The sequence below is a fragment of the Podarcis filfolensis genome (assembly GCF_964270895.1).
Source record: "Podarcis filfolensis genome assembly, chromosome: 15".
NCBI lineage: Eukaryota > Metazoa > Chordata > Lepidosauria > Squamata > Lacertidae > Podarcis > Podarcis filfolensis.
This window is the reverse complement of record NC_139618.1, coordinates 31,144,951-31,171,916: the sequence shown is the minus strand read 5'-3', so window position 1 is coordinate 31,171,916 and position 26,966 is coordinate 31,144,951. Positions and strand designations below refer to the sequence as shown.

At 43.8% G+C, this 26,966-nt stretch overlaps 1 protein-coding gene across 10 annotated transcripts in view; it reads left to right on the top strand.

The window, feature by feature from the left end:
- Window positions 1-26,966, top strand: part of ST3GAL4 (ST3 beta-galactoside alpha-2,3-sialyltransferase 4) — a 174,796-nt gene that overhangs the window by 17,869 nt on the left and 129,961 nt on the right. For 7 of the 10 annotated variants that reach the window (XM_083588946.1, XM_083588957.1, XM_083588949.1 and 4 more), the window contains exon 2: window positions 25,348-25,462. The exons of the other annotated variants lie outside the window; for them this stretch is intronic. The gene's annotated coding sequence lies outside the window, so the exon portion shown is untranslated. The remainder of the gene's footprint in view (window positions 1-25,347; window positions 25,463-26,966) is intronic. 10 annotated transcript variants of the gene reach the window in all.

Genomic DNA, 26,966 nt, shown 5'->3' with positions numbered 1-26,966 from the left:
ATTCTAGGATGCAGAGCTTGGGGCCTGCTCACCTGGTCAGATAGCCTAGGATGATGACAACTGATTTTGCTTCATCCTCTGAATTGTTGATATGTTCAGGAATTAATTTGAAGCTGAAGTGGGTTGAATGCTGAAAATACATGGTAAGATTTACTACATTTCTATCCTGCCTTTCCTACAAGGAGTTTTACATTCCCCCCGCCCCCCAGCCCATTTTATTTTTACAACAACCCTGTGAGGTAGATTGACCAGTGTTTGGAAAGTTCATTTTAAAAAGGAACTGCTTTTCCCCCGTTTATTCTGTGCAAAAATTTCCAGTCATACACTTGTAGTATAAAATGAATTCATAAAAAGCTCATCCATGAGAATATCCCCCAGCATTCAGAATGTTACAAGTTGCTGTGCTGAAGTGTAGGGTCTAAAAATAAATCAGGGGCAACACATAAGTAATAAAATGTCTGACAGATGAATGTCAGCAGATGCAGCTTTCCCCATAATTGTATTTTCAGACTAAGAAAGGTTTACCCTGTTTAATTTCTGCCTGCCACACAGCTGTTAGAGGCACAAGGCATCACTTGGTTCTTGTACCTGTATTTCCTGCTACAAACTGCTCCTGTGGGAAAAGAACAAATATCCTCATAGAGGAATATACAGTCATAACTCAGGTTACAGCCATTTCAGGTTGTGTTTTTTTTGGGTAAAGGTAAAGGGACCCCTGACCATTAGGTCCAGTCGTGGCTGACTCTGGGGTTGCGGCGCTCATCTCGCTTTATTGTCCGAGGGAGCTGGCGTACAGCTTCCGGGTCATGTGGCCAGCATGACAAAGCCGCTTCTGGCGAACCAGAGCAGCGCACGGAAACGCCGTTTACCTTCCCGCCAGAGCAGTACCTATTTATCTACTTTCACTTTGACTTGCTTTCAAACTGCTGGGTTGGCCGGAGCAGGGACCCAGCAATGGGAGCTCACCCCGTCGCGGGGATTCGAACCACCAACCTTCTGATCGGCAAGTCCTAGGCTCTGTGGTTTAACCCACAATGGGTTACTTCCAGGTTTTGGTGGTTGCACATGCTCAGAAGCGCAAAATTGCGCTTTGCGCATGTGCAGAAGCGCCGAGTTGCAACCTGTGCGTGCGCAGACACGGGTTGCGAACGCTGCGGGTTGTGAACGTGCATCCTGCACAGATCACGTTCACAACCCGAGTGTCCACTGTACAGGGAATACCTCACAGTCCTTCCTTCCTGGTCTCCCAAGTCCTAGTTCAACCACTATGTCACACGGGCCACTTCTGCGGACCTCTCATTGCATGAAATTGGGCTGAAACTTCAAAAGTGTGTGTTGACAACAATATTCTTGGATGCCTGGGACAGGAAAAGAGGGAGAAGGCAAATAGGGGAATGTAGGAAGAGCCCTGCCAGATTGGATCAAAGGCCTAAGAAAAGCAAGAGTCCCAATACAAAATCCACATCTTACATCCCTCCATGGTGAGAACTGTCCGTTTATTTCCACTCTGGTGGTTCATAAAAAACTGACAAGGGAAATGGTTAACCTCATGGCTTTCATGGTTGATGTTCATTCAAGAAAATGAATGCAGGAGGTGGACAGACCAGCGAGCTGTTTCCCTTGAGATGGTGTTAAAGTAGTAGTACAGGCAGAATTTATAGTCCGTTATTACTCTGAGATGTAGGCAGCTCATTATATGAAATAATTTATCTTCAGTCTTGTCCGGGCCTCATCTCCCATGCAGGAGGAGTGTTCTTAATAACTGCTTTGAGTTAAGTTCTCCAGTGGCTGTGCTGTATCTTGGAGCCTGGGTTGGGCCTGGAATTAGTTTTTAAGTTTATGTTTTTATTTCATTTCTTTGCACATTTATCACCCACAATTTCATACAAAATTATCAATGTGGTGCACATCAGACAGTGATAAAATCAGCAAAAAGCATTAATAGAAAGATGACTGAAAATCAACAAATATTGATGAGTTAAAAAGAGAAAATTCATATTGCAAATGGCCTGTCCAAAAAAATAGAGTTTTCATAAATTGTCTGAAAGTAGGGGAAAATGGTTCCCGTTGAATTTATATTAGTAGGAAGTTGCACAGGGAAGGGCCTGCCACATTAGAAGTTCAGTTTCTTGTGGAGGTTCAGAACCTCAGAGGTGTAGGGATCAGACAATCCTGAAAGTACTTTAGGGCTTTGTGAATTAACACAAGAACCTGCCGCATAGGTATTGCTGGGGTCAGCTGTGGATCGAGTGAGACAACTGCAAAGAGTGTCTTTGAACATGTGAAGAGTGCATTTCTTCGGTCACTGGTCTGGTGTTCACATAATGCTAAGCCATGGTTTATTAAAGCAGGGTTGATTTGATTGTCCTAACCATGCCTGTGGTTTGTTTACTTCCAACAAACCGCAATCTGAAACCGTGATTTGTTGCTGGCCTATGAACCTTGGCTTGTTTTAACAATGGTTTGCCATTACAGCTCATTACCACAAAGTTATGAGGCAAGAGCAGCTGGAAAACAAGCCAAACTTTGTAGAAACAGGACATAGCTTGTTTGATCTGTGGAACAATATTTCAATATTTGTGGTGTGGTAAAACTGTGATTTAGCATTCTGGGTGAACCAGGTCACTGTATCATACATTCACCCAGGTCCCTGGGTACATTTCCCAGGCAGGCTAGAGTCTCTTTCAGGATGTACTGACTCTCTCCCTTGTGGGGAGCTCCCTTTCAGTTCTGCAGGATTACCCCCAGATAAATCTGGCCATACCATCCCTTTTCAACAGATCCATACTATATAGTTTGTGCTAAAGACCTGTGAGTGGAAACAAAAGTGGACACTAGCATTGCTGTGCAAACACCAAAGATGTCACAAGTGCTATCAAAGGTGAATTCTGCAGGTGTCCCTGTGCTTCTGATTATGCAAGCAGAGTGAAATCTTTGGATCAGTTGTACTTCTTCACCCTTCTTCTTCTTCTTCTTCTTCTTCTTCTTCTTCTTCTTCTTCTTCTTCTTCTTCTTCTTTATTATTAAATTTATATTCTGCCCATCTTGCTGGGTTTCCCCAGCCACTCTGGGCAGCTTACAACATATATAAAAACACAACAAAGCATCAAGCATTGAAGAACAAAATATCCTATACGAGCAACAGACAATAGACAATATTGGTTACGAGCAATAGTAACCAACAACAACAACAACAATAATAAACAGTTTGCAGTTATAACCAAGTTAAAATAACCACCAACCCCAACTAAACATTTAACTAATATCAACCCGACAAAAACGAAACAGAGGAACCAAAATTGGAACCGTTTAAAACCCAGCCCAAGAGTGCATGCATGAGAAAGTAATGTGGGGTTTTTCTAGATCTGAATAATGAATGATCTGACTTCTAGCTTTGATGATGTTGCGTCCTGATGGCACAATGCTTTTGCGATCCTCTGATAAATACTTGGTGCCTATATCTTCCCCCTACTATAATATGTGCCTCCGATGTTATTTCCTTATTCTTTGAGAATATCACAAGTAGAGACAGAACATATCAATGCTGGTTAATGCAGGAAACAACCGTGTACTGCAGCAGAGCGGGTTGGCCTTTGGATCCCTTCTCGCTTTGATGAATCTATGATCCAGGGAACCTTTGGAATGTTTTCGGAAACCAGTGCTGTGTAATCATCTTCCAAGAAGCCTGGCTTGCAAGTGGGTCTGACTGTAAGTTCCGCATTGGGGGCCCGGGCCAAGCCCCCGCAGCAAAAGAGCAAGATTCTAGTGCAGGGGTCAGCAACCTTTTTCAACCATCCCTGAGACCATGTGGGGGGCCGGACTATATTTTGAAAAAAAATATGAACTAATTCTTACGCCCCACAAATAACCCAGAGATGCATTTTAAATAAAAAGACACATTCTACTCATGTAAGAACACACTGATTCCTGGACCATCCTCGGGCCGGATTGAGAAGGTGTTTGGGCCGCATCCGGCCTCCGGGCTTTAGGTTGCCTACCCCTGTTCTAGCGTAATCTTCCCTGACCTGATGCCCTCCAGATGTTACCAAACTATATAGAAGTTGGCATGTTTTAATCTGTTTTTAGCTTAACTGTTGGTCTTAGTTGTATTTTGATTTTTAAAAAAATATCTGTTTTTAACTTTGCATTTGATTGGCCATATGAATGCTTTCTTTATTTTATTTCTTGTAAACTGTTTAGAGGTTCTGTTTACAACCAAGCGGTGTATAGTACATTCTGTTAAAATAAAATGAAGCTGCCATCTTCCTTGACCATTGACCAGGCTGGTTGGGGTCGATGAGAGTTGGTGTCAAACAACATCTGGCTGGCACCATGTTGCAAAAGATTGTTCTAGTGAGGGGTGTGTACAAGATGTTTTCGGCGAGGAGAAGATGTCCCTGGTAGAGAGATGAAACAATGGAGGACAGGTACACCAATTTAATGTCTAGAAATGTAGCAAGCCGCTTGATGCAAGGTCAGATCAATGGTCTACACTGACTGACAGCTGCTCACCAGGGTTTCAGATAGGGAGCACCCCTGGTCTTGATTGAACTTGGGCGTCTTCCTCAGGTAAAACATGAGTTTTGCTACTGAGCAACCGTCTTTCCCCAAGAGTCATTTCTGTTATTGCCGTTGGCTCTTGCAGAAGACACAAAAGCAAAGCCAGCCTTATCGTTGTTGCCCTGTTCTTCTTCTGAGTCAACAGCAGATAGAAAAAGTGAGATGTGAAACCACATGCTGCATGGTAGAGTCATCTGTGGAAGGTGCCAGCTAGACACACCCTTTCCTGGGTTCCTCCATTCTCTTTCCATTCCTCTTTTTCCTCCCTCTAGCAGCGGTTCTCAACCTGTGAGTCCCCAGATGTTGTTGGACTACAACTCCCATAATCCCTGAGCTCATGTCCTGCTAGCTAGGGGTGATGGGAGTTATAGTTCAACAACTTCTGGGGACCCACAGGTTGAGAAAGGCTGCTCTAGAGACTTCTTGGTGTTCTGTGGTCACTTGAGCATGCTTAGTCCTCAATGGACCATTTTGAGTTTTCTCTCCCTCCCATAATTGTCTGCATGTTTCTGATAGATCATAATGACCTTCCTTCCTTCCTTCTCTCTCTCTCTCTCTTAATTGTTTTTAAATTATTGGTTCCCCATTACAATATCTGTAAGCTGCCTTCAGTCTCTTGTCGGGGGAAAAGGCAGGGTATAAATAAATGTACCGTATTTTTGAGGCGGGAATTGCCCAAACTTGTTTAGCTTATTTGGGGGGAGATTGCCCAGAGTTGTTGAGCTTTTTTTGGGGGGGGGGCACTGCCGCCAATCGCTCTACAGCCTGCCCGCAACCAAAAAACGCACGCATCGCCACAGCCACCAGTTGCCTGCACGCTCGCAGCCAAAAGCCCACTTGCCCACTCAATGCAACCACAGCTGATTGCACACGCGCATCGCCGCTGACGTAAATCACCCACCCAATTGCCGCAGCCAATCATCAGCAGGCCTTGCCGCAGCAAACACTCACACGCCCAGTCACCGCTGACAATCTCCTCCTGGCTGCTGCCACCAATCGCCTATCCCCCCTCTGCTTTCCATGTAGAAGACGACCCGCAATTTTTGCCTATTATTTCTAAGGGAAAAAATCATCTTATTCACAGAAATGATTATTATTATTTTTTGGTATAAAATAAAAGTTTTTGGCAAGAAAAGAAAACTTATTTGGGCTTTCCCCAAGCCTGTAGATACCTCCTTTTTTGTGCATGCATGTTGATGTTTTGGCTACATACAAATGGGCACTTGGGAGACTGACTTTATCATTAATGCATTGGATGTTGAGCTAGTTGGACCATTCAATCCAGATAAGCATTAATGCCTCTTATAAAAAGGGAATAAAGGAAAAACCTGTTGGGTCTGTAAATAAGTTTTTACTTGCTAAGACTCATAAATTTCTGTGTTTGGGGGAAAGGTTGTAATTGCAAGGAGATGTTCAACTAAGTTTTACTCAGAGTAAGCCCATCAAAATCAATGAACCTGACTGTTAGGTCCGTTAGTTTCAGTGGGTCTCCTCTGAGTAAAATTTAGTTGAATACAACCCCTGCCCTGGTATCTGAAGATACATAAATTTGTTTAGTTTAGTTTGCATTTTCTAAGGGAAGGATTTTGTCCATTATCCAATATGACCTTAAGCCTTGTGGTGTAACCTCTAGCTTTTGAGTAGCAGCTGCTACAGATGTTGCATTATTATTATTATTATTATTATTATTCACCTTCCATGTATGTCCCAAGGCAATGTACAAAATATAATAAAAGAAGATAAGTTTATGAACACCCATGGCAGAGACAGCAAAGATTCTTGGAGCAAAAATATTTCCCAAGTGTTTCTGATGCGTGCCATATCTCAACAGGAATGCAGTCCTACAGGTCAGGGGCTTTACAGAACAGGATCATCAGTTACTTAGGGATTTGGTTCCCCACTGCCACTACATTACTGCACCATCATAAAGGGCCTATCTGTCATTAAAGCAGACAAAACCAGACTCAACAATGGGGCTAACACATCACAGAGTTCATGTAGGCCTTCAGGTGTCTTCTGAAATGTTTTAATGTGCCGACTGCAAAATGAGAGATTGCTGGGTAGGCCATTTTGAATGAATAATTCCACAACGAGGGTGCCACCACTGAAAAAGGCCCTGCTTCCACTTGCCGTGGCACCAAACCAGCTCTTCAAATTGTTACCTAATCAATTTGAAGTGGTGAAGAGGGCCTCAGAGAAGATGCCCTTTCCTCTTTCCCCCTCTTCATAAACTATGTGTTATCTATTCATTGTGGTAATTAAGAGAGGAATGTGCCTCCACACCTTTTATTTTCATTTCCCTCACCTTATTCTTCTATTCTTCATCTATTTGTGTTTCTGTTGGGGCTTTTTTTTAACTAACTGGAAACTGCTCTGTAGGTGGGTTGCCCACCATTTCTTTACTGAGGAAACAATGAGTAATTCTACTGTTTCGTTGTTTGCAGTCGTCTTCCTAGGCCCCATTTGCACTATACATTTAGAGCAGTATCATACCACTTTAAACAGTCATGGCTGCTCCCCCCAAATCAAGGGAATTGTAAACTAGCTTATTAAGGTCACCGAGAGTTGTTAGGAGACCCCCTATTTCCCTCACACAGCGACAGTTCCCAAGAGTTTCCTAGGAAGAGGGATTAATTGTTAAACCACTCTGGGAATTGTAGCTGATGGGAGTTGTAGTCCACAACATACGGAGGGTATCACATTGGCTACTTTGGGTGTAGAGAATTTTGAGAAGTCAGACCTTTGTCTCTGTATGACAAACCATATTAACCCCTCTCCTTTTTAGAAATGATATATCTCTTTGTATCTCCCTGGGGTTCTTTGAGTGCTGGATCAATGTTTTTTCTACTGCTCAAATGTCTGCCCATTTTCATTGAGTTCTGTTTGAAAAATGAACCAACCATAATGTTTAGTTGATTCATATATGGCTTTTCTATAACATCATTTGTTCAAAGGGCTCAAATCGATGTCCGTAGCGTTGGAGAACCTGTGGCCCTCCAGCTGTATCGGACTTCAATTCCCATCAGCTCCAGCCAACATGGCTGATGCTCAGGGATGATGGGAGTTGTAGTTGAACAGCTACTGAAGGGCACCATGATTCCCTGGAATACATGATTCCCTCTATTTTATCCACACACAGCCTTGTAAGGTCATCTAGGCTGAGAGATCGTAATTGGTCCAAAGTCACACAATGGATTTTGTAGCTAAATGCAGATTTCTCTAAAGTCAGTTCTATTTAAGAGACTGAGACTGGTACAGTGTAGGTCAAGAGCACAGAGTCCTATTTCAACTCAGGACTGCATTCCCTCAGTGCCCAGAAATAATTTAACTAAAATCAGAGAAATGAGAATTCCAACTCAAATGAATAATGTAATATTGAAACCATGTCATATTATAGCTATGGAGACCACTTCCCTACTGAGGGTTCATGTTCTGGGCTAAACATTTAAGGTTATTACTGGACAATATGGATCTAAATTTAGTTAAGAGGATCTGAGATAATGGACAATCCCAGAGAATTCTTCTCCCTTTTGAAACTAAAAGGATTTTGTCCATCATAGGAATGAAAACTGAATTGATTGAGAAGGCGGTATTTTGTATTGGGCATTTTGAAGACACACCAGTTGGATCTCTGCTGTCGGTCAGAAAAGGAGGTCTGGGTGAGAAAGCATCCTGAAATTCAACCTTAGCAGATCACAGATAAGTTGGCCACTCAGTTATTTGCAGATGAAAGCAAGTCAGTCCCTAAGAATTTAGCTATGGATTTGCCAAATTGGTCAGAGCTAGCAGAAGAAGATTTGATCCAGCAAGTGAACAACAGGATATTATAAGTAGATTAACTAAGCTGTTGGAAAAGCTGGCAGAATAGTCATGCTAAAGTACAGGAAACAGTTGTAAATCAGTCTTGACAAGAAGCTGTCACACCCAAATGTACACGGAGGGGAGGGTTATATTGGTGCATTCAAGCTCCTAGATGTAGAACTGCAAATTCGGCCTCCTTTGGAATATTCTGGGCAAAGCATAAACATACAATGCAATTTCAAATGACTGGCTGACCTATCAAATCCTAAACCCTCTAGAATTATGTAGTTCTTCACCACACAATGAATGGCAAATGAAATGGCAAATAGTGGCACAAATTATTAGTTAGGAAAGCTCTCCTTTTTTGTTCTTAAAATTGTATAGTGTAGGTGAAATTTAGGGAGCTGTTTTCAGCATCAGGGCATCATTCCTTCATGGACAACCTCTTGAACAGGCATAGGCAAACTCTGGCCCTCCAGATGTTTGGGACTACAATTCCCATCATCCCTAGCTAACAGGACCAGTGGTCAGGGATGATGGGAATTGTAGTCCCAAACATCTGGAGGGCCGGAGTTTGCCTATGCCTGCTCTTGAGAATGAGTGGGTTCTTGAGAATGAGTGGGTTTCGCATGGCTTTTGTACAGTAGGCTACAATCCAGGCATACACATTTTTCCATCTATGCAAGATTATCATAGTTCAAGGACGCACTGCAGCCAGGCCAAAGCACCCGAGGTGGGCATGGGGATTGGAGCTGGTGGGCAGAGATGCAGAGATCCAAGGTTGTGGGATGAGGGGTTGAAGATCTGCTGCTACTTCTGCTGCAGTGTCCACAGCATCCTAGGACCGCTCAATCAGCATACAAGGGAACCCTTTAGCCACTGAGAAGAAGTCCCCTCGCCCTTTGTGCTAATTTGTAGCCAATCGGAGTGAACGGAGGCGAGTTCACAACTGTGGATTGGCTCCTAGGGTCACTCTGGAGAAGGCACACAAGAAGCACACCGAGTTGTTGTTCATATGCTCCAAACTAAGCCTTTAAGGAACACTGCAAACACAAAGTGCTTCAGTTTCAAGGGAATGGTGGGCAGGTTTAGTTATTCACAATGGAACTTAAAGGGAAACACAAAAGCAACCCATCCGATAAGAAAATGGTAAAGGGTAAACTCTTAAAAATGGCCACCCCCACCCCAACAAAACCAGCATATGTGGTGATGGTAGGAAAATTAAGTTTCTTGGCAAGACTGTTTCACCCCTACTCTTTACCTAAATGAATCATCACTCGGTGTTTTGGAAAGTCCTCCTGGCTCATTGACTGTATGACAGAAAAGAATGGATGCCTTTTCTGGATTACTTAAAGAAATACTATAGTATGATGAACTCGTGAGCAGGATTTGAGCCAAGAACAACAAAATTAATTAGATTCTAATTGGTTATGATTGAATAGATAGAAGATAGGATGCAGCAGAAGGGAAGAAACAACAACATCTCCATGGAAAATGGGATAGGAAGTTGGTGTCTACCCAAATGATGTCTACTCAGAAGTAAACCCTGCTCACTTCAGTGGGGCTTCCTCCTGGGTTAAGTGGGGTTGAGGATCGCAGCCTTAAAACCGTATTTGTAAACCTATTTCCTTGTAACTGGAAATGTATCTTATTTCGTCTTTACAACATTTTATTTGCTTTTCCTTGCTGTAATGAGCTGTGTTAGCCTTGGGGATTCCCTGGATAACATTCTTCAGAATGGCAGACTTGACACTGGCAATTGGATTTAAAGAGAGGTTCTTTTTAAACTTAAAATATGTATATATATTCATTGGGGAAAGAGGTCACTGAGTGGTTCTTTCAACTTCTCATCTGAGTGCTGATTATTTGTAAGGGTGTTTTCAAAAGTCTCGTCCTGACCTGCAGCGCTTCTGGAAGTCTGTTTGGTTTGTCAGCTCATTAATTTTCAGGGCTTAAAAAACAAAAAACAAAACCACCACACTCCCATCCTCTGAAGGGAGGAAAAAAGTATTACTGTACTAGTTGTCATTCTTACAATTTGAAACTCACATATGAACTCCTTCCAATGAGTGTTGTTATGTTGGTAGTGTTGATAGTGTGGTAACATTCTCATTGTTGTAAGCTGTTTTGAGCTAATGGTTTTGTGATAAGCTGTTATTACAAAGGGATCATGGCCATGGTGTTCTGATAAGGAACACAATTGAATGACTTTGCCATTCCTTCAGTCTTCCTTTCCTCTTGGCAGGTTTGACTTCCCCAAAAACATTATTTTCTTCAGTAGCTGACTTTAAATGGAACATTACGCTTCCTGCTGTGTTCCTTAAGCTTTGCACAATGAAAATACGACATTACACTGATGGTCTTTGCAAAGAAGGGTTGCTTTTCCTTCCGTGAAATTCCTGTTGCCGCCCTGGACTCCTTGGGGAGGAAGAAGGCAGGGTTTAAATTTAATGAATAAATAAGACAGGGAGTGTTCCAGTGAAATAAGAAAAAGGATGAGGTCAGTGGGATGTGCCCCCCGCTCCACATGCTGTACAATGCTTGGGTCTTAGGCAACCTTGGTTTTCAGAGGACAAATGGGTTCTGAAGTACTGTACTTTTTAAGTGCAGAGGCGAGGAAGACATCTTAACTGGATATAGGACAAATTTCATCAAGGAAATAAGTTTTGAAACATCTTTCCATGCCCAATAGCATTTAGTTCTTGTAGGACCCTAACAAAACAGAGCAGTTGTTAAATCAGCAGACCTGGAGGTAAATTCGGAAACAACGGTAGATACAGAGTCCTTTTGAGTTACATTGCCCCACAGTAACTAATATGAAGTGGAGCAGGTGTGGGGTACTTGGGCCCCCAGATATTGATAAACTACAACTCCCATCAGTCCCAGAAAGCATGGCCAATGGGCAGGTCTGATGGGACTTGTAGTCCAGTAACATCTGAAGGGCCGGTGGTTCCCTCACACTTGGTGTTGGGAGTGTGAAGCAGATCATTGGCCTGTTTAGCTCAGGCTTCCTCAACCTTGGCCCTCCAGATGTTTTTGGCCTACAACTCCCATGATCCCTAGCTAGCAGGACCAGTGGTCAAGGATGATGGGAATTGTAGTCTCAAAAAATATCTGGAGGGCCAAGGTTGAGGAAGCCTGGTTTAGCTCTACACTGATTGGTCTCAACTATCCGGGGTTTCAGATAGGAGCTTTGCTCAGCCTTGCCTGAATATGCCAAAGGTAGAACATGGGCCTATTTGCATGCAAGGTCTGTGCTCCGCTAGTAGTTGTGTCCTCCGAGGTATTCCTCAACGTGTTGGATCTCTGTGATTCTCACACAAAGGACCTTCATGTTCTGTGGAACTTACCCTCTGGGTGCAAAAGTATGCTGTGCTTCAAAGAAGCTGTGCAGAACAAAGAGAATAATATCAGCTTCTAAACTATAATTTTTGCCCTCTGGAAGTACACAGAAAAGTTACTAGGAAAGTAGCACATACAATTAATACTTTTTTGTATCGGTACATAAGTACTGTTAGTTCGTAACTTATTTTCCGTAGGAACTTAGCTGTGTCCTTAAATCAATGACCCTGCTTATTTTTCAAGGCCAACTTTGGAATTTGGTGACTCTACCAGCTTCTTATAAAAAGCAGCTAAAAATAAGGGAAGAAGATCCACAGGTAACATAGTATACACAAGTGGTTCTTACTGAGAAAACCAGTGATGGCTCGAAAGCTTCCCTGCTTCTAAGTTTTCCTTGCAATGAGCAGGTGAATGATGGGCCCTTTCTAGTGCCCTGATTCTCATTGTGAATTGAACATCTCTCTTAAAGCATGCCCCAGAATCCCAATCGTTGTACAGACAACTCAGTAGCTCATTTCAGATGTACTTACCAGTCCAATAAACTGGTTTATTAGATCAAGATCAAATGCTGTGTCTGCACACACCTTTCTACCTCCTTTCATTAGTGGAAAACTTTTGCCATTCATTAACTCAGTTTCCTGTTGCATTTGAACCAGGAAACTGTGGTTTGATTTCTTACTATAAACCAGGGTATTAAACCATTTCCCCGATTCAGATGTAATGAGAAACTGGCTTAATAAATAGTCTATGTTTTACATTAAGCATGTGAGAGAAGGGAGGGGGATGATGGAGTGTGTGGACACAATGCTTGATTTTGGTCCAGTAAACTGTGGTTTATTATACAGAGTTCATTATGACTGAGCCAGTCTGACGCGGAAAGTGATTTGTGAAAGTGGAAAGCTGGGAAATTAGGGGCACGTCACTCACAATGTTTTGTCTTGCATGTAGAAAACAAGTGGGAGCTGAAGCCTTTTCAAAACAGTCACTCACTGCACTCAGATGCAGGTAAATGATAAAGAATTAGATTGTTCGACTGTCTTTCCCATCTTAGATGATGTATGTATCTGCCACCTGGGGGCTTGTGAAATGTAATACATTATTGCTTGTAATGCATTTGCGATACTTAGATGGAAAGTGCTATTGAAGAGCATATTACTGCATTGCCCACATTCCCAAGAGGCAAAGTTTAGAAATAGAAGTTGAATTTCCTGGCTTATATTGCCTCCTGCTAGGCGCTCGTCATTCAAAGAGGCCTTGTCCAAGATAGCTTTTAAATGACCCAGCCATCAATAGCAATCTTTTTGCTGCTTGCTAGTTTAACTTGTTTCCATCCAGGAGATGGTTTCAGAACGGGAATGCATTGATTTCCACCTTCCTTGCTTTCAGTCTTGGTGTCTGAGAACTTTTCTTTCTCCTGACACCTGTCCTATTATAATAAGGAGCAGCAGCGGCTTTTTGCTGGGGTAATTGAACAGTTTGAAAAATTACATAGCCTCACACACGACCTGGAAAACTTAAATAGACTTTCTTTTCCTTTCTTTGCTGGTGCTTGTGGTAGCAGATGTGCTTGCTTTGGGGCTGTCTGAAGTACAAATTGTTGGCAGGAATGGGGAGCCTTTGACCCTCAGGAAGTTGCCGAACTACAACTCCCATCAGCCTTAGGAAGCATGGCCAATGGCTAGGGGTAATGAAAATTGTTGTTCATCAACATCTGGTGGACTGTTGTTGTTGTTTAGTCATTTGGTCGTGTCCGACTCTTTGTGACCCCATGGACCAGAGCACACCACGCACTCCTGTCCTCCACTGCCTCCCTCAGTTTGGTCAAACTCATGCTGGTAGCTTCAAGAACACTGTCCAACCATCTCATCTTCTGTCGTCCCCTTCTCCTTGTGCCCTCCATCTTTCCCAACATCAGGGTCTTTTCCAGGGAGTCTTCTCTTCTCATGAGGTGGCCAAAGTATTGGAGCCTCAGCTTCAGGACCTGTCCTTCCAGTGAGCACTCAGGGCTGATTTCCTTAAGAATGGATAGGTTTGATCTTCTTGCAGTCCATGGGACTCTCAAGAGTCTCCTCCAGCACCATAATTCAAAAGCATCAATTCTTCGGCGATCAGACTTCTTTATGGTCCAGCTCTTACTTCCATACATCACTACTGGGAAAACCATAGCTTTAACTATACGGACCTTTGTTGGCAATGTGATTTCTCTGCTTTTTAAGATGCTGTCTAGGTTTGTCATTGCTTTTCTCCCAAGAAGCAGGCGTCTTTTAATTTCGTGGCTGCTGTGGACTAAAGTCTGGTGGACTAAAGGTTAACAAACTAGCAATTACTTCTTCCCTGAGAAGATTTTGATAATTATTTCAGAGATATATTCACATGTAGCGCTGAGTCAAAGCAAGGCTTAGCAAGAACGAACAAATGTTCGGGGAACCCAGACGGAAAATCATAACTGCTTCGCTCCTCCTTTTGTTCTGCTGCTTCTGTGCTTCTGCAGCTATAACTTGCCTTATCAGAGTTATATGCCACCACAGGCCTGCGGTTTGTTTCCTGCAGAGAACAAACCTTATGTTACAGCTTTTGGGTTTTTGTCGGGTAGGGATGGGCTAAACTGTCAGTTTCTGTTTGTCTCGTTCCCTTTCTCCCATGTTAATTTCAGTTCCCCACATTTCTACATCAGTTTGCATTAAACAACAACAACCTTCAACAATTTACCAGCATTTTAGTGCAAATTTCTCCAATATTCAGATGTTCGTATGCAATTTTGCCTAATGAACACATTTTTTGCAATAATATTCTCTAACATAATGCATTTTTTATGTAATTTTCACTAATATATATATATATATATATATATATATATATATATATATATATATGCATTTTAGGCATACTTTATACCCATTTTTGTACCTTGCTAAATTTGTGAATTTTGAAGGATGGCTGTGTTTTGGTTTGTGTCTTATTTTGGAAAGTGCACGTTATGCATGTTTGTCCTCAATGTGAACTGAATCCCATCCCTAGTTAGGAGTGAGTCATATGGACGTGAGAGGCAGTGTGGTGTAGCGGTTAGAGTGTTGGACTATGACCTGGGAGACCAGAGTTCAAGTCACCACACAGCCATGAAGCTCACTGGATGACCTTGGGCCAGTCAGTGCCTCTCAGCCTAACCTACCTCACAGGGTTGTTGTGGCAATTAAATGAGGAAGGAGTAAACCATGCATACCACTTTGAACTCCCTGGAGAAAAAGTGGGATATAAATGCAATAATATTTCAGCCTGCGACCGAAATTAAGTTTGATACTGATACGGAGGGACGCGGGTGGCGCTGTGGGTTAAACCACAGAGCCTAGGACTTGCCGATCAGAAGGTCGGTGGTTCGAATCCCTGCGACGGGGTGAGCTCCCATTGCTCGGTCCCTGCTCCTGCCAACCTAGCAGTTCAAAAGCACGTCAAAGTGCAAGTAGATAAATAGGTACCACTCTGGCGGGAAGGTAAACGGCGTTTCCGTGCGTTGCTCTGGTTCGCCAGAAGCGGCTTAGTCATGCTGGCCACATGACCCGGAAGTTGTACGCGGGCTCCCTCAGCCAATAAAGCGAGATGAGCGCCACAACCCCAGAGTCGTCTGCGACTGGACCTAATGGTCAGGGGTCCCTTTACCTTTACTGATACTGAAGTAAGCAAGTGAGTGAGCTTGTTTGGCTAAGTGGTCAGAAGGCTATGCTGCATAAGGGCTAGGAAAAGGAGCAACTCCTAGCTGCAGGCTGTCTAGGGTCAGAGAGAGTCCTGGATAGAGGCTTGAACCTTTCAGTCAGGCCAGGAAGGAGGAGATCTCAGTGTCTTAACTGGGCTTTCATTCTGAGAGCCATTGCTGCAGCTCTCAGGGGTGGGCAGATTTCAAGTGTGCAAAGGATCAATTTTTGTTGACATGGCATACTTGGAGTCTTAAGATCCACCAAAGGGACTCAGTATAAAACGGTGTGCTTTTGAGGAGAGAAGGGGAGATCATAGCCTAGGAACAGGGTGCCTTTTTATTCTCAGTAGCAGAACTGAGTTTCACAGTTCTTTCTCATGGAAAAGCCACTCCTGGCTCTCTTGATTCTAGCAAATTTAATGTGACTGTTGCTGCTTTTAAGCAAGTGTAATAATAATAATAATAATAATTATTATTATTATTATTATTATTATTATTATTTTTTATACCCCTCCCATCTGGCTGAGTTTCCCCAGCCACTCTGGGCGGCTCCCAATCAAGTGTTAAAAACAACACAGCGTTAAATATTAAAAACTTCCCTGAACAGGGCTGCCTTCAGATGTTAGAAGTGTAAGTGTAAGCTTGGCTGGGGAGGGCGGGGTATAAATAAACAAATATTATTATTATTTATTATTAAGAAAAGGGGGCATGGATGGCACTGTGGTCTAAACTATTGAGCCTTGGGCTTGCCGATCGGAAGGTTGGCGGTTCAAATCCCCATGATGGGGTGAGCTCCCGTTGTTCAGTCCCAGCTCCTGCCGACCTAGCAGTTCGAAAGCACATCAAAATGCAGGTAGATAAATATGCACCGCTCTGGCAGGAAGGTAAACAGTATTTCCGTGTGCTGCTCTGGTTTCTCCAGAAGCGGCTTAGTCATGCTGGCCACATGACCTGGAAAAACTGTCTGCACACAAACGTTGGTTCCCTTGGCCAGTAAAGCAAGATGAGCACTGCAACCCCAGAGTCGTTCGCGACTGGACTTAACTGTCAGGGGTCCTTTACCTTTGCCTTTAAGTGAAGAAAAACTCCATCTGCCACAAATTCCCCAGAGATCTGGAAGCCAGTCTCATTTCTGCCTTCCCCTGATATGGCTGAGAAGTAAGGTAATGTGGCTATCATGGGAGATCCCCTTGGTCATCATGGCAGCTTTCTGTTTCAGAGAAAGAAACCCAGCTTCTCATCCTGACAAATGCTTTTTAGTTCTGTCCAGCTACCCTAAGGAGTGCGAGACTGTGATCTGTCCAGCTCTAGCACTGAGTCTGACATAATGCTTGAAAGGAAGCGGTCTCTCTTCTCTTGGGAGTGAAACTCAAAGCTGTTTTGCTCTTTTCCGTATCTGGTGAGACCTGCCAGATCCCTTGATCTGTGTCCAGCTCCAGGCAGGAGGGAGGAGTACTCCCTAGCACTTTCAAACACTTGCATCCCTTATAAGCAGACAGAGAATGTTAGATACCCAGCTAGCAAGGGATGGCCATTGGCCATGGCAGTGTCATCACCGGGAGTGTGAAGTTTTTGCCGCATTTAACCGCCCAGCAAGCAAGTTTTGCAGGAGGAGGCTCAGCAAAAACTTAGGCATGTGTTTATGCAAAAACCTGAAGCTATGAGCAAAGATTCCAAGTAGCTTGGTTTGTGCAGGTTTCCGCTGGGAGGTATAGCCAGAAAATCTGCTTAGTTTAAGAAACTGTGTGATGGTTGATTGCATTCCTGGATTTGCCCACCCTCCCAACACACAAACACACACCCCTTTCTCAGAAATACTGGCTCTAATGAAGGTATAAATTAACATCCTGCTCTTCCAAGAACCACTTCCTCTGGTTTCTTTTCTTTTTTAACGTTACAATACAGTATTCTTAAATTCCAGTGACTGCAAACAAGTTTCTCACAGAGTGGTTACAGTTAGTGCCACCTTCTGGCATGAAACCTGAGGTGTATAACTGGCGCAAGAGGCTAAATGTGTGTGTGTGTGTGTGTGTGTGTGTGTGTGTGTTTAAAGACTAGATTGGAGAGGATCAATAGGTAGGAATGTTGCAGTAGGAGTGTTGCAGCAGTAGATTCCCCCATCGGCATCAATAGTATTTGCAAGCAGTGAGGCTGAAAAGTTCTGTTGCTGTTAATGAAGCTCTTTCTAGAGAGTCAGTGGTGTGGTTGTGGCTAGATTTCACCTTGAGATGTTTTTGTTTCATTCCTTATTTGGGGCATAGTAGGTAGGGAGGAGGCAGTTGCATGTACTTTGGCAGTTCAGCTTTCTTCAAGCATGCAAATAATTTTGTGGTTTAGCTGAGGAGGGCCAGGCACTGTCTCAACACCATTCAAACCCTCTTAACTCTGATTTACTTGGACTCTAAGGGAGATCTCTCAACCCTCTGCATGTCTAACTAGTTCCAAAGGAGATGAGAATCTGAAAATGGGAGGGATCCTAAACTATTGTTTCCCAACAATAGAGGGTCAGGGGAGAGGGCTGGCAGATCTGTTTGGCCTTCTCTATCATCTAGAGACAGAAGGGGAGGACCTCTCCCCTTCATCTTGGGAGGGGGGGCATCTTCAGGCCCCACATCTATTCCTTCTTCTTCCACTAACCAGGATTTATTTTGGGCCAGCCAGAAGACAGCTTTAATACCTCATTGTTTAGTGTGACTTTTCTGAAGCATTTGGCTTTGTTAGTAGTTGGGACTTTTGGGGGGAGAATCAATTGATGCAATTGTCTTGGATGATCACCTTAATGACTCACCTGCCACTATTCTTGAATGTGGTAAATGTCAGGTGCAGTGTAGCCAAGCCTCAGCACAACAGCCCTCTTAACACATTTTATTTATTTATTTTGTAAATGAAGTCCTTGTGGAAAATGAGCAAGTTCCTCTTTCCAGCCAATTCATGCACGTATGGGTCCAAATTGATTTTGCATGAAAATAAAGATGCGTTCAGGGTGGTTCTGAGCCAACAGGGGACAGATAAACGCCCTGAAATTTCCAGGACACATGGGACAATGCTCTCTTTATCTTTTTCTTCCTTGCGGCAGCTGGTTTTTATCTTGCGCTTTTCAGTTTTGTACACCGGGGCTTGGGGTGATGAGGGAGGGAAGTAAACCCAGCACCTTCAGCTCTGCAGAGCTGTTAAGCATAGAGTGCTCTGCAGCTGCAGTCCCTCCGAAAAGAAAGCATTGCATGAGATGCTAGGGTGAGTGCTTGGTGGTGTGGTGTAGTGGTTAGAGTGTCAAAGTAAGTCCTGGGAAACCCAGGTTCAGATCATTCCTTCAACTATGAACCTCTCTCTCTCTCTCTCTCTCTCTCTCTATATATATATATACCGTATTTTTCACCCTATAGGACGCACCTAATTTTTTTTGGGGGGGGAAGAAAGGGAAATTTTTTTATCCCCCCCCCCAGGCGCGGGGCCGGGGCGGGGGAAGCCGGAGCTTCCCCCCGACCCCAGCCCCCAGAACAGGCAGCTCTCCGCAAGCCGTGGGAGCGTGCTGCGCTTCCCAGCTGTCCCCCGAGCTTGCAGGGCTGGCGGTGGGGAGAAGCACGCTTCTCCCTGCCGCCAGCCTCCAAACCAGGTCGGTGGACAGCGGGATGGCGTGCTGCACCTCTGCGCTGTCCCCCAAGCTTGTGGGGCTGGCGGCGGGGAGAAGCGGGCTTCTCCCCGCCGCCAGCCTCCAAACCAGGTCTGGGGACAGCGGGATGGCGCGCTGCATTCACCCCATAGGACGCACACACACATTTCCCCTTCATTTTTGGAGGGGAAAAAGTGTGTCCTATAGGGCGAAAAATATGGTATATATGGGGATGGATGATGACAATGAACTGAACACCCCCCTCCCCCTTTCCTCAACATAGAGGCATAGTTCAGATGCAAACAGTAAAGTTCAGACAAGCCCTGAAGTGGAAAGAGGCCGAAAGTTGCTAATATGAACATGAAGGAAAATGTTAGCAGAACCATATGGCATGGAATGTGCCAGGTACAATTTGTCCTGTGGAATCGTTGTTGTGTGCTGGATGAATGGCCACCTGCCATAAACGTATTTATTATTATTATTATTATTGCCTTTTAGTTGCAAAACGTTTTTGTCAGCTTATCAGAAAGTGCTATGTCTCAAATGGCATGATATCACTTTCGTACATTTGAACTCTTTGCTTCTTTCCCATTTTTAAGTAGCCAATTAAATGTTTGTATAAAACAACTCTTGGCTGTCTCCACTGAATGTACTCAACAATGCCTTTTGGGTTTTTTTCTTTCTTTACAGGTTTCCCCAATGGTTTTGTTCCCCAGAACATCTCATCCCAGAACTGGGCAACTTTGAGATAGTCCCACCACATATGTGTGAAGGGACCTACAGATCCCTTCCAGCAAGCTTCAGTTTGTAAAGGGTGCCAAGAGTTGTTAGGAGACGCCCTGTTCCCATCCCAGAGTGGCTTACCATTCAATCCCTCTTCCCAGGGAACTCTGGGAATTGTTGCTCTGTGAGGGGAACCGAGATCTCCTAAGAACTCCCAACACCATTCAGAAACTATAGTTCCCAAGATTCCTTGAGGGAAGCCATGTTTGTTTAAAGTGGTATGATAACGGCTTTAAATGCATAGTGCAGCTGGGGCCTAACCTAACTTTCAGGGTTATTGTGAGGCGAAAAGAATTCCTTTGTGAATTAGGCATGGCTGAGATGCGGAAGGAGAGCTTGACACATCATTCTGAGCTCCTTAACGTACCAAATGCACTAGCGTACCAAATGCACTAAATAAATACAGTTTAAATTAAATGAATATAAAAAATAAATGCCCTGCCCACCCTGCATGGGGAGGGAGAATATGCAAACTCAGCTGTTCACAGGCTGCTGCTTTCCCTTAGTGGTGAGAGAGATCCTGCTAAATCCATTTCGATATTATTTGGCTAGAGAAGCTCAATTGCTTTTATTTTGTCCCTTCTTCTTTCCTGCTTCCTGATTAAAATTGACCCCAGTCCTGGAAATATTCAAGGACTTACTGGGAATATCATTCATGCAGAATTGTAGAGTTGGAAGGGACCACAGTGGTCATCTAGTCCAACCCCTGCAGTTCAGCAGTCTTTTGCCCAGTGCGGGACTTGAACCCGTGTCCCTGAGATTAAGAATCTCATGTGTACTGACTGAGGAAGTCCATTGTCTAGTGCTGGATTCTCTGCATGCTAATTCCTAAGGATTTGTAAATAGGGAAACAAAAATAAAAGCACATTTTATAAAAAATAATATTTGGCTCTAAAGCAAAAGGAAACTGTATCTCCTCTGGCCCCGCTTGCAATGTTTTGCAAGAAGTTTTCCTTTTGCTGGAGTCTTACAAAGGCATGAAAAATTATTGTGAATTGTACTCTGAAATGGTTGTTTTTATGCGGGAAGGAGTTTTTCTTTTTTACATTGTTTTATTTTATTTTTTGGTATTTTTAAAAAAGCATTTCTTCCCTTTCCCCTCTAAAGCTGTCATTTTTAACTTGAGCTCATCATATTGGTATTCTGCTCTCTCTATGGGTGAGGCTATTGCACCATAATTATTAACATCTGTAGCTTTCATTTGGACGTTGTTCTTGCACAGCCGCTCCCTTTGAAGGCATCCTCAAAATATTACGGTCCACTGGTTTTGTTGTGCGAATTGATCAGATCTTTTTGGGCTGGGCAGGTGGCTCAGATAAACCAGCGTGCTGGTCGTGCTTGTCTTGAGGCGTGTGCTTGTGTGAGTATTCCTTTTTTTCTCAGCACTTATCCAGACACATCCAAGACAACATTGGCTCTCAGCAGCTGCCTAATACTTCATAAAACAATTTGTCCAGTCATGTATACAGACTCTCCAAGTGGCCCTATTTTCCAGGGTCAGTCCTGGATTTACAGAAGCCATCCCAGTTTCTGATTTGATCCCGGAACGTCCCATTTTTCCTTGGGACATCCCTATTTTCATTGGAGAAATGTTGGAAGGGATGGAGTTATGCATCCCTGAGCCAAGGAGATAAGTAACTATGCAAGCTTTTAGAAGGCATCTGTATAGGGAAGTTTTTAATGTTTAATATTTTATTATGTTTTTCAGTATGTTAGAAGCTGCCCAAGGTGGCTGCAGCAACCCAGTCAGATGTGCAAGATAATACATACATACATGCATAAATGGATGGAATAGCACGTCCCTATTTTCATTGGAGAAATATTGGAGGGTATGTGTATATAACCTGAAATGTCAGTGGTCTTAGCCAGATATCTTTCTCATTACTTAATTTTTTTTGTATTGGTTTTTAAACAAATACAAATACAGTAACCATTAAAAACTTATTCAGCAGTACAACTAATAGGGTTTGTTTCCTCCATTGTCTCTAGACATACACATGGACCATTTTAACTCAAGATGCTGGGGTTGAACATGATGGAAGGCAGTAGACCAGTCCTTTTGTCCCCTGCATTTCTACAAAGCTGATAACCAGCGAAAACTGTAGCCCGTGGTGGCCAGAGCCCATTTAGACTGGTGGAGCAGAATGCTGCTGGGAGCCCAAACACTAGGCAGAGCCTGAGCCATTGACAGGCAGAGCCAAATAATTGTCATTTTCTGTCCCTGCATAGTTCCACAAAGGCAAGACTAAAGAGGAGGAAGCTAACAGGTTGTGCCACCTCCTAGACTGGTTGTAAATAAGGCCGGCAGGTGGGGGCACACTGAGGTGGGTGGGGCAAGACTTCATTTGCCCTAATGACCTAGCCTCCACTGGCTGTAGTCATCAATCACTCTGCTCAACTTTTTTTTTTTTGGAAGGGCTTTTGTATTAGTTCACAAAAATGTGTTAGATTAGTAGATTAATATCAAAGACAACATAGTTCCTAACTATCATACATGTAGTTCCTTAATCTGTTAATGAAAACAGAACAAAATGTATTGGTGACAAACATTTCAGATTCTTAGTTGCACCTTGCACCAAGATACTGGATATGCGTTGTGGAGTTATGTATCACTCTGGATATGTAACTTTCGGTTTATGAATGCAGCAAACCCGGAAGTGTATACTTCCAGGTTTCATCGCATGCGCAGAAGCGCTCAATCACGCTGCATGCGTGCGCAGAAGCGGCGCCTCTGCCTACAGACTTTTTGGGTTGTGGACGGACCCCCAGAATGAATTAAATTCGTATCTGGAGGGTCCACTGTATAGCTCTGCTTGTTTCTCCTTGTTGTTTGCTGCTGTTCTGCTCTGTTGTCCTTGGTGGTTCTGCGGTTTTATTTTATTATTTTAATGCAAATTGTTTCTAACCCTGACATTTTTGTAACCTGCCTTGGGAACGTTTGGTGGAAGGGTGGACTGTAAGTGCCAATATAATAAAGTGTAAGTGAAAGTTGACAGAATCTTCCGTGTACTTGGGAATTTATTAGGTGTACTCTTATCGTCCTTTTCACCAGCATGCAGAGATCTGAAGTGGCTTCCCGTAGAGTCACTCTTGACTGACTGTCTTTCTCCTTCGTCAGCGCTCATGATGTCCTAATCTAACCCCGCTTGCAACAGGATCAGCAAGGAGGAGAATAACCCTCTCTGTGGTGTTGTGTGTGTGTGTGTGTGTGTAAGGCATCAGGGGAAACTGTAAAAACAATGACATCAAGGCTATAGTTTTCCATAGACTCTCAACCCCTAGGCTTATAACGTCATTATAGTAGTGCTTATTGGCCCGCCAGCTAATCCCACGCCTTTGAAAAGCAGCAGATAGCATTAAATATAGGCCACGGAATCATGTCAAAGACTTTGCACCAGCCGCATGAGCACACGAGTGCATTTTCTGCAGATTGCGCTTTCTAATCTTACAGGGCAGGCAGAATGGAGTGGAGGGAGGGAGGCGCGGAGAGAGAGAAAAATGCCGACCTGCATTCAAAGCTACCTAAGGAAGTTCAACGGCCACTTTGCCAAATGGACTGGAGACCGTGGGAGGAGAATAGCTGCGGCATCTTTTACTGGGGTGGCAGCACAGTAATCGCTGTAGCAGCAAGCGAGGGGCTGGCAGGGTTCAGAAACTGCGGTGACAGATGCTGCGGCAAAGCGCAAGGCGGTTTCCCTTTATTCGAGCAAATAGCCAGAAACCAAGGTTGCCCCATAAACAGATGCTTCTTCCTGAATGGCCGGTGCAAGGATGCATCATAGCTTTCCTGCTAGTGCTGAAGCCACAGGTGTGTGTCACCACAGCAGGCAAAGTGTTCTGTGGTTATCACTTGGGATGTTTCTGAACAGAGCTGGTGGTGTTAGATTCAGTATGCACATCGGAAAAACTGGCTGGGTGTTTGTGTGGTTTGAGCTTTCCCAGGCTCAACTCTTGAAACTATTAAATAATAATAATAATAATAATAATAATAATAATAATAATAATAATTTTGAGCTTTGTTGCCTAGTGGGCATAACTTGCTTACCAGAGACACCTAGCCATGATAACTCTTGTTGGAGGTAGCCATGAGGCAAGGTGAGGCACCTACCCCATGGACATAGTGGAGGTTTTTTTGTGGAGGGAGGATGAGGGGCAACAACTTCAAAAGGCAGCAGAGCTAGTGGCACACAGACCTAAGTTTAGTGAAGGGATGGAGAACCTCAGGCCCTCCAAGCCTTCTGCCTGGCCCTCAGGACTCCCCCCAGACTACTCTTCTCCCCAGCCCTTCCTCCATGGCCTCCTTGAGTGCTTCTGCCACACCTAGATGTGTCCTTGAACTTTGATATTGCCTCTTGCTTGGTAGGATGGAGAGACGGATACAGAAGCCTTTGGCTTTTGTGTGACTGGAATATAGCCAAGTTTACAAAAGGTCAAGAGTTGCATCTGTTTCTCTTCCTACTTTTGCTTCTGGCCTACGGACACTTTCACTACTAGCATGTGGTCCTCAGAAGATGGCCTGTGAAGGCATGTGGTCCTTAAACAAAGAAAGGTTCCTCGGCCCTTGCTGAGTGGATTGAGTGAGAGATAGGAAGGTGCGGTGTAGTGGTAAGAGACCTTGACTAAGGCCTGAGAGACCAGGGTTCAAATCTCCGCTTGGCCATGAAGCTCAGTGGATGAACTTTGGCCAGCCACTGCCTCTCAGCATAACCTACCTCATAGCGGTTGTTGTTGGGAGAATTGATGAGGGGGAGAACAATATATATGCTACCTTGAGAGCCTTAGAAAAAAAGGTGTGATATAAATGCAATCAATCAATCAATCAATCAATCAATCAGAAAGAACAAGGCCTGAGGAAAAGCTGCTTAAATCTCCATTCATCCATGATCTTGAGTTAAGTGTCACTTTTACCTCACAGGCCTGCTTTGTTGTTTTATTAGGAATATTTATAAACCACTAAACAATAAAATATAAATAGAGGTTCAGAGCGGGCACGCGCACACACGCGCACACACACACATATTCTTTTTTTCAAAAAATTAAAATCGGATACTGCCCATGAGTAAACTCATCTTTCTGGGAAAACCTCAGATTTTTATTTTTAAAAAAGCTTTCAATAAAATGTGTACAATGCTGGGGCCTGCCTAAGGCCCCATCTACAGCATAAATTTAAAGCAGGGTGATACAGCTTTAAAGAGGCTTTGCTTTCCCCAAAGAATCCTTGGAATTATAATTTGTTAAGGGCGCTGAGACTTATTAGGAGACCCCTATTCCTCTCATAGAGCAACATTCCAAGAGTTCCCTGAGCAGAGAGTTCCACAAGGCAGGTGACAGTAGTCTGAGCTGCCGTGGAATAAATCTCCAGTTCATTTTGCACCACAAGGAGATGACTCCAGTGCATGGACAGGTATACAAGGGGTGTGAAGGAACAGAGTTTGATAATTTTGGGTTTTGATAATATGGGGTTAATTGCTTTTTCGTATGTGTGAAAATCTAAAGGTCAGTTCGTTGGCACTGCAGTGTCTGAGGAAGGGGAAAAAGGTTTTAGCTTTGATGCTTTTTTCAGTTTTGCAGAAAGAGCTCGGCAGAAGGAATGCCGAAGAGAAGCTGAATGTCTGGGAACCATGAGAACTCTGACACTAAGATGTCGCTGGGAAGAACTTGAATAAGTTGCAGTCTAGGTAGGAATAGCTGTATGCTGTTAACCTTCTTATTTTCTTACCCTTTTGCTCTTTCGTTTTGGGTATAACTTATTCAGATGTTAAAACTCTGCCCCCCTCGCTGCCGTGATAATACTTTTCCAGTAAACTCTTTAAATTGTTTCAGCGTTACGACCTTTTTGTGTGGTTTACGCACCACACACCTGAAAGCCAACCCTCACAGTAGCTGAAGATTCTTTTTAAGAGAGCCAGAAGGTTTGGGGCTCTTTGGTGGAGGCCGCCAGGGCCAGGTGGAGAGAGTGAGACTTCCAGGTGTCAACGGAAACATCATGGGTGTGAGGTGTGGAAAAGGGCAGTTAGGACTGGGACACTCGGTCTGGGAGGGGGAGGACCAGGTACATCACACCTCGTGCTCCTGAGAAGAAAGGCAAACATATGTCAAATGAATAAATAAAACCCAAAGAATTAATTCACTTCTGAAATAAATGCGTGTGGAGAGGTCATTGGGACCCTTCCTGGCCTAGTCAAACACATAATGTTTCTTCCTTGTGGATATACACATGTGCACACAAAAAATGATGGGTGTGGATATGTTTGTTTAGCACTGGGGTGGGGCCATAGCTCAGCTGAAGGCCACATGCATTCAAACCACCCCAGGTTCAGTAATAGACATTCATGTATCTATTTAGAAAATTAGTTAATCTCTCGGTCAGCAAGGGCCTCTGGGTGGGTGAGACGGAACTCAAGCAGTATACAATTAGAACATTAAATAAGCCAATCAATTCAATTTCGTGCCTAAAAAACCAGCACAGACAGCATTTTAAACCCAGTAATCTTTTTGCAAAGGCAAAATGACATTCTAAATGCCTGGGGAAATGAAAAGGTCTCTCTACCTGGCGTTGAAAGGCTCTTAATGTAAGTGCCATTTGAGCCTCGGTGCACCCCATAATCAAGTTGCCTATACTGAAAAGGCCCTCTCTGTAGTACCCATATGACAAATTAATGGAATGTAAGAGCCATCAGTAGCTACTGGCTGTGATTACTTCCTGTTGTACGTCTCTGAATACCACAAGGTTTCCCAAACATGGGTCTCCAGCTGTTTTTGGATTACACCTCCCATCATCCCTAGCTATCAGGACCAGTGGTCAGGGATGATGGGAGTTGTAGGCCAAAAACAGCTGGAGACCCAAGTTTGGGAAACCTTGGAATACCAGTTTCTGGGAATTCAAATGGGGAGATTGCTGTTGTGCTCATGTCCTGCTTGTAGACTGCCCAGGAACATCTGACTGGCCACTGGGAGAAGAAGATGCTGGAGTGGATGCCCCTGACCTGATCCAGCAGCATTCTTCTGCTTGTATGTACCTTATCTGTTGTGGGACGTGGGTGACGTTGTGGGTTAAACCACAGAGCCTAGGTCTTGCCGATCAGAAGGTCGGCGGTTCGAATCCCCATGATGTGGTGAGTTCCCGTTGCTCGGTCCCTGCTCCTGCCAACCTAGCAGTTCGAAAGCACATCAAAGTGCAAG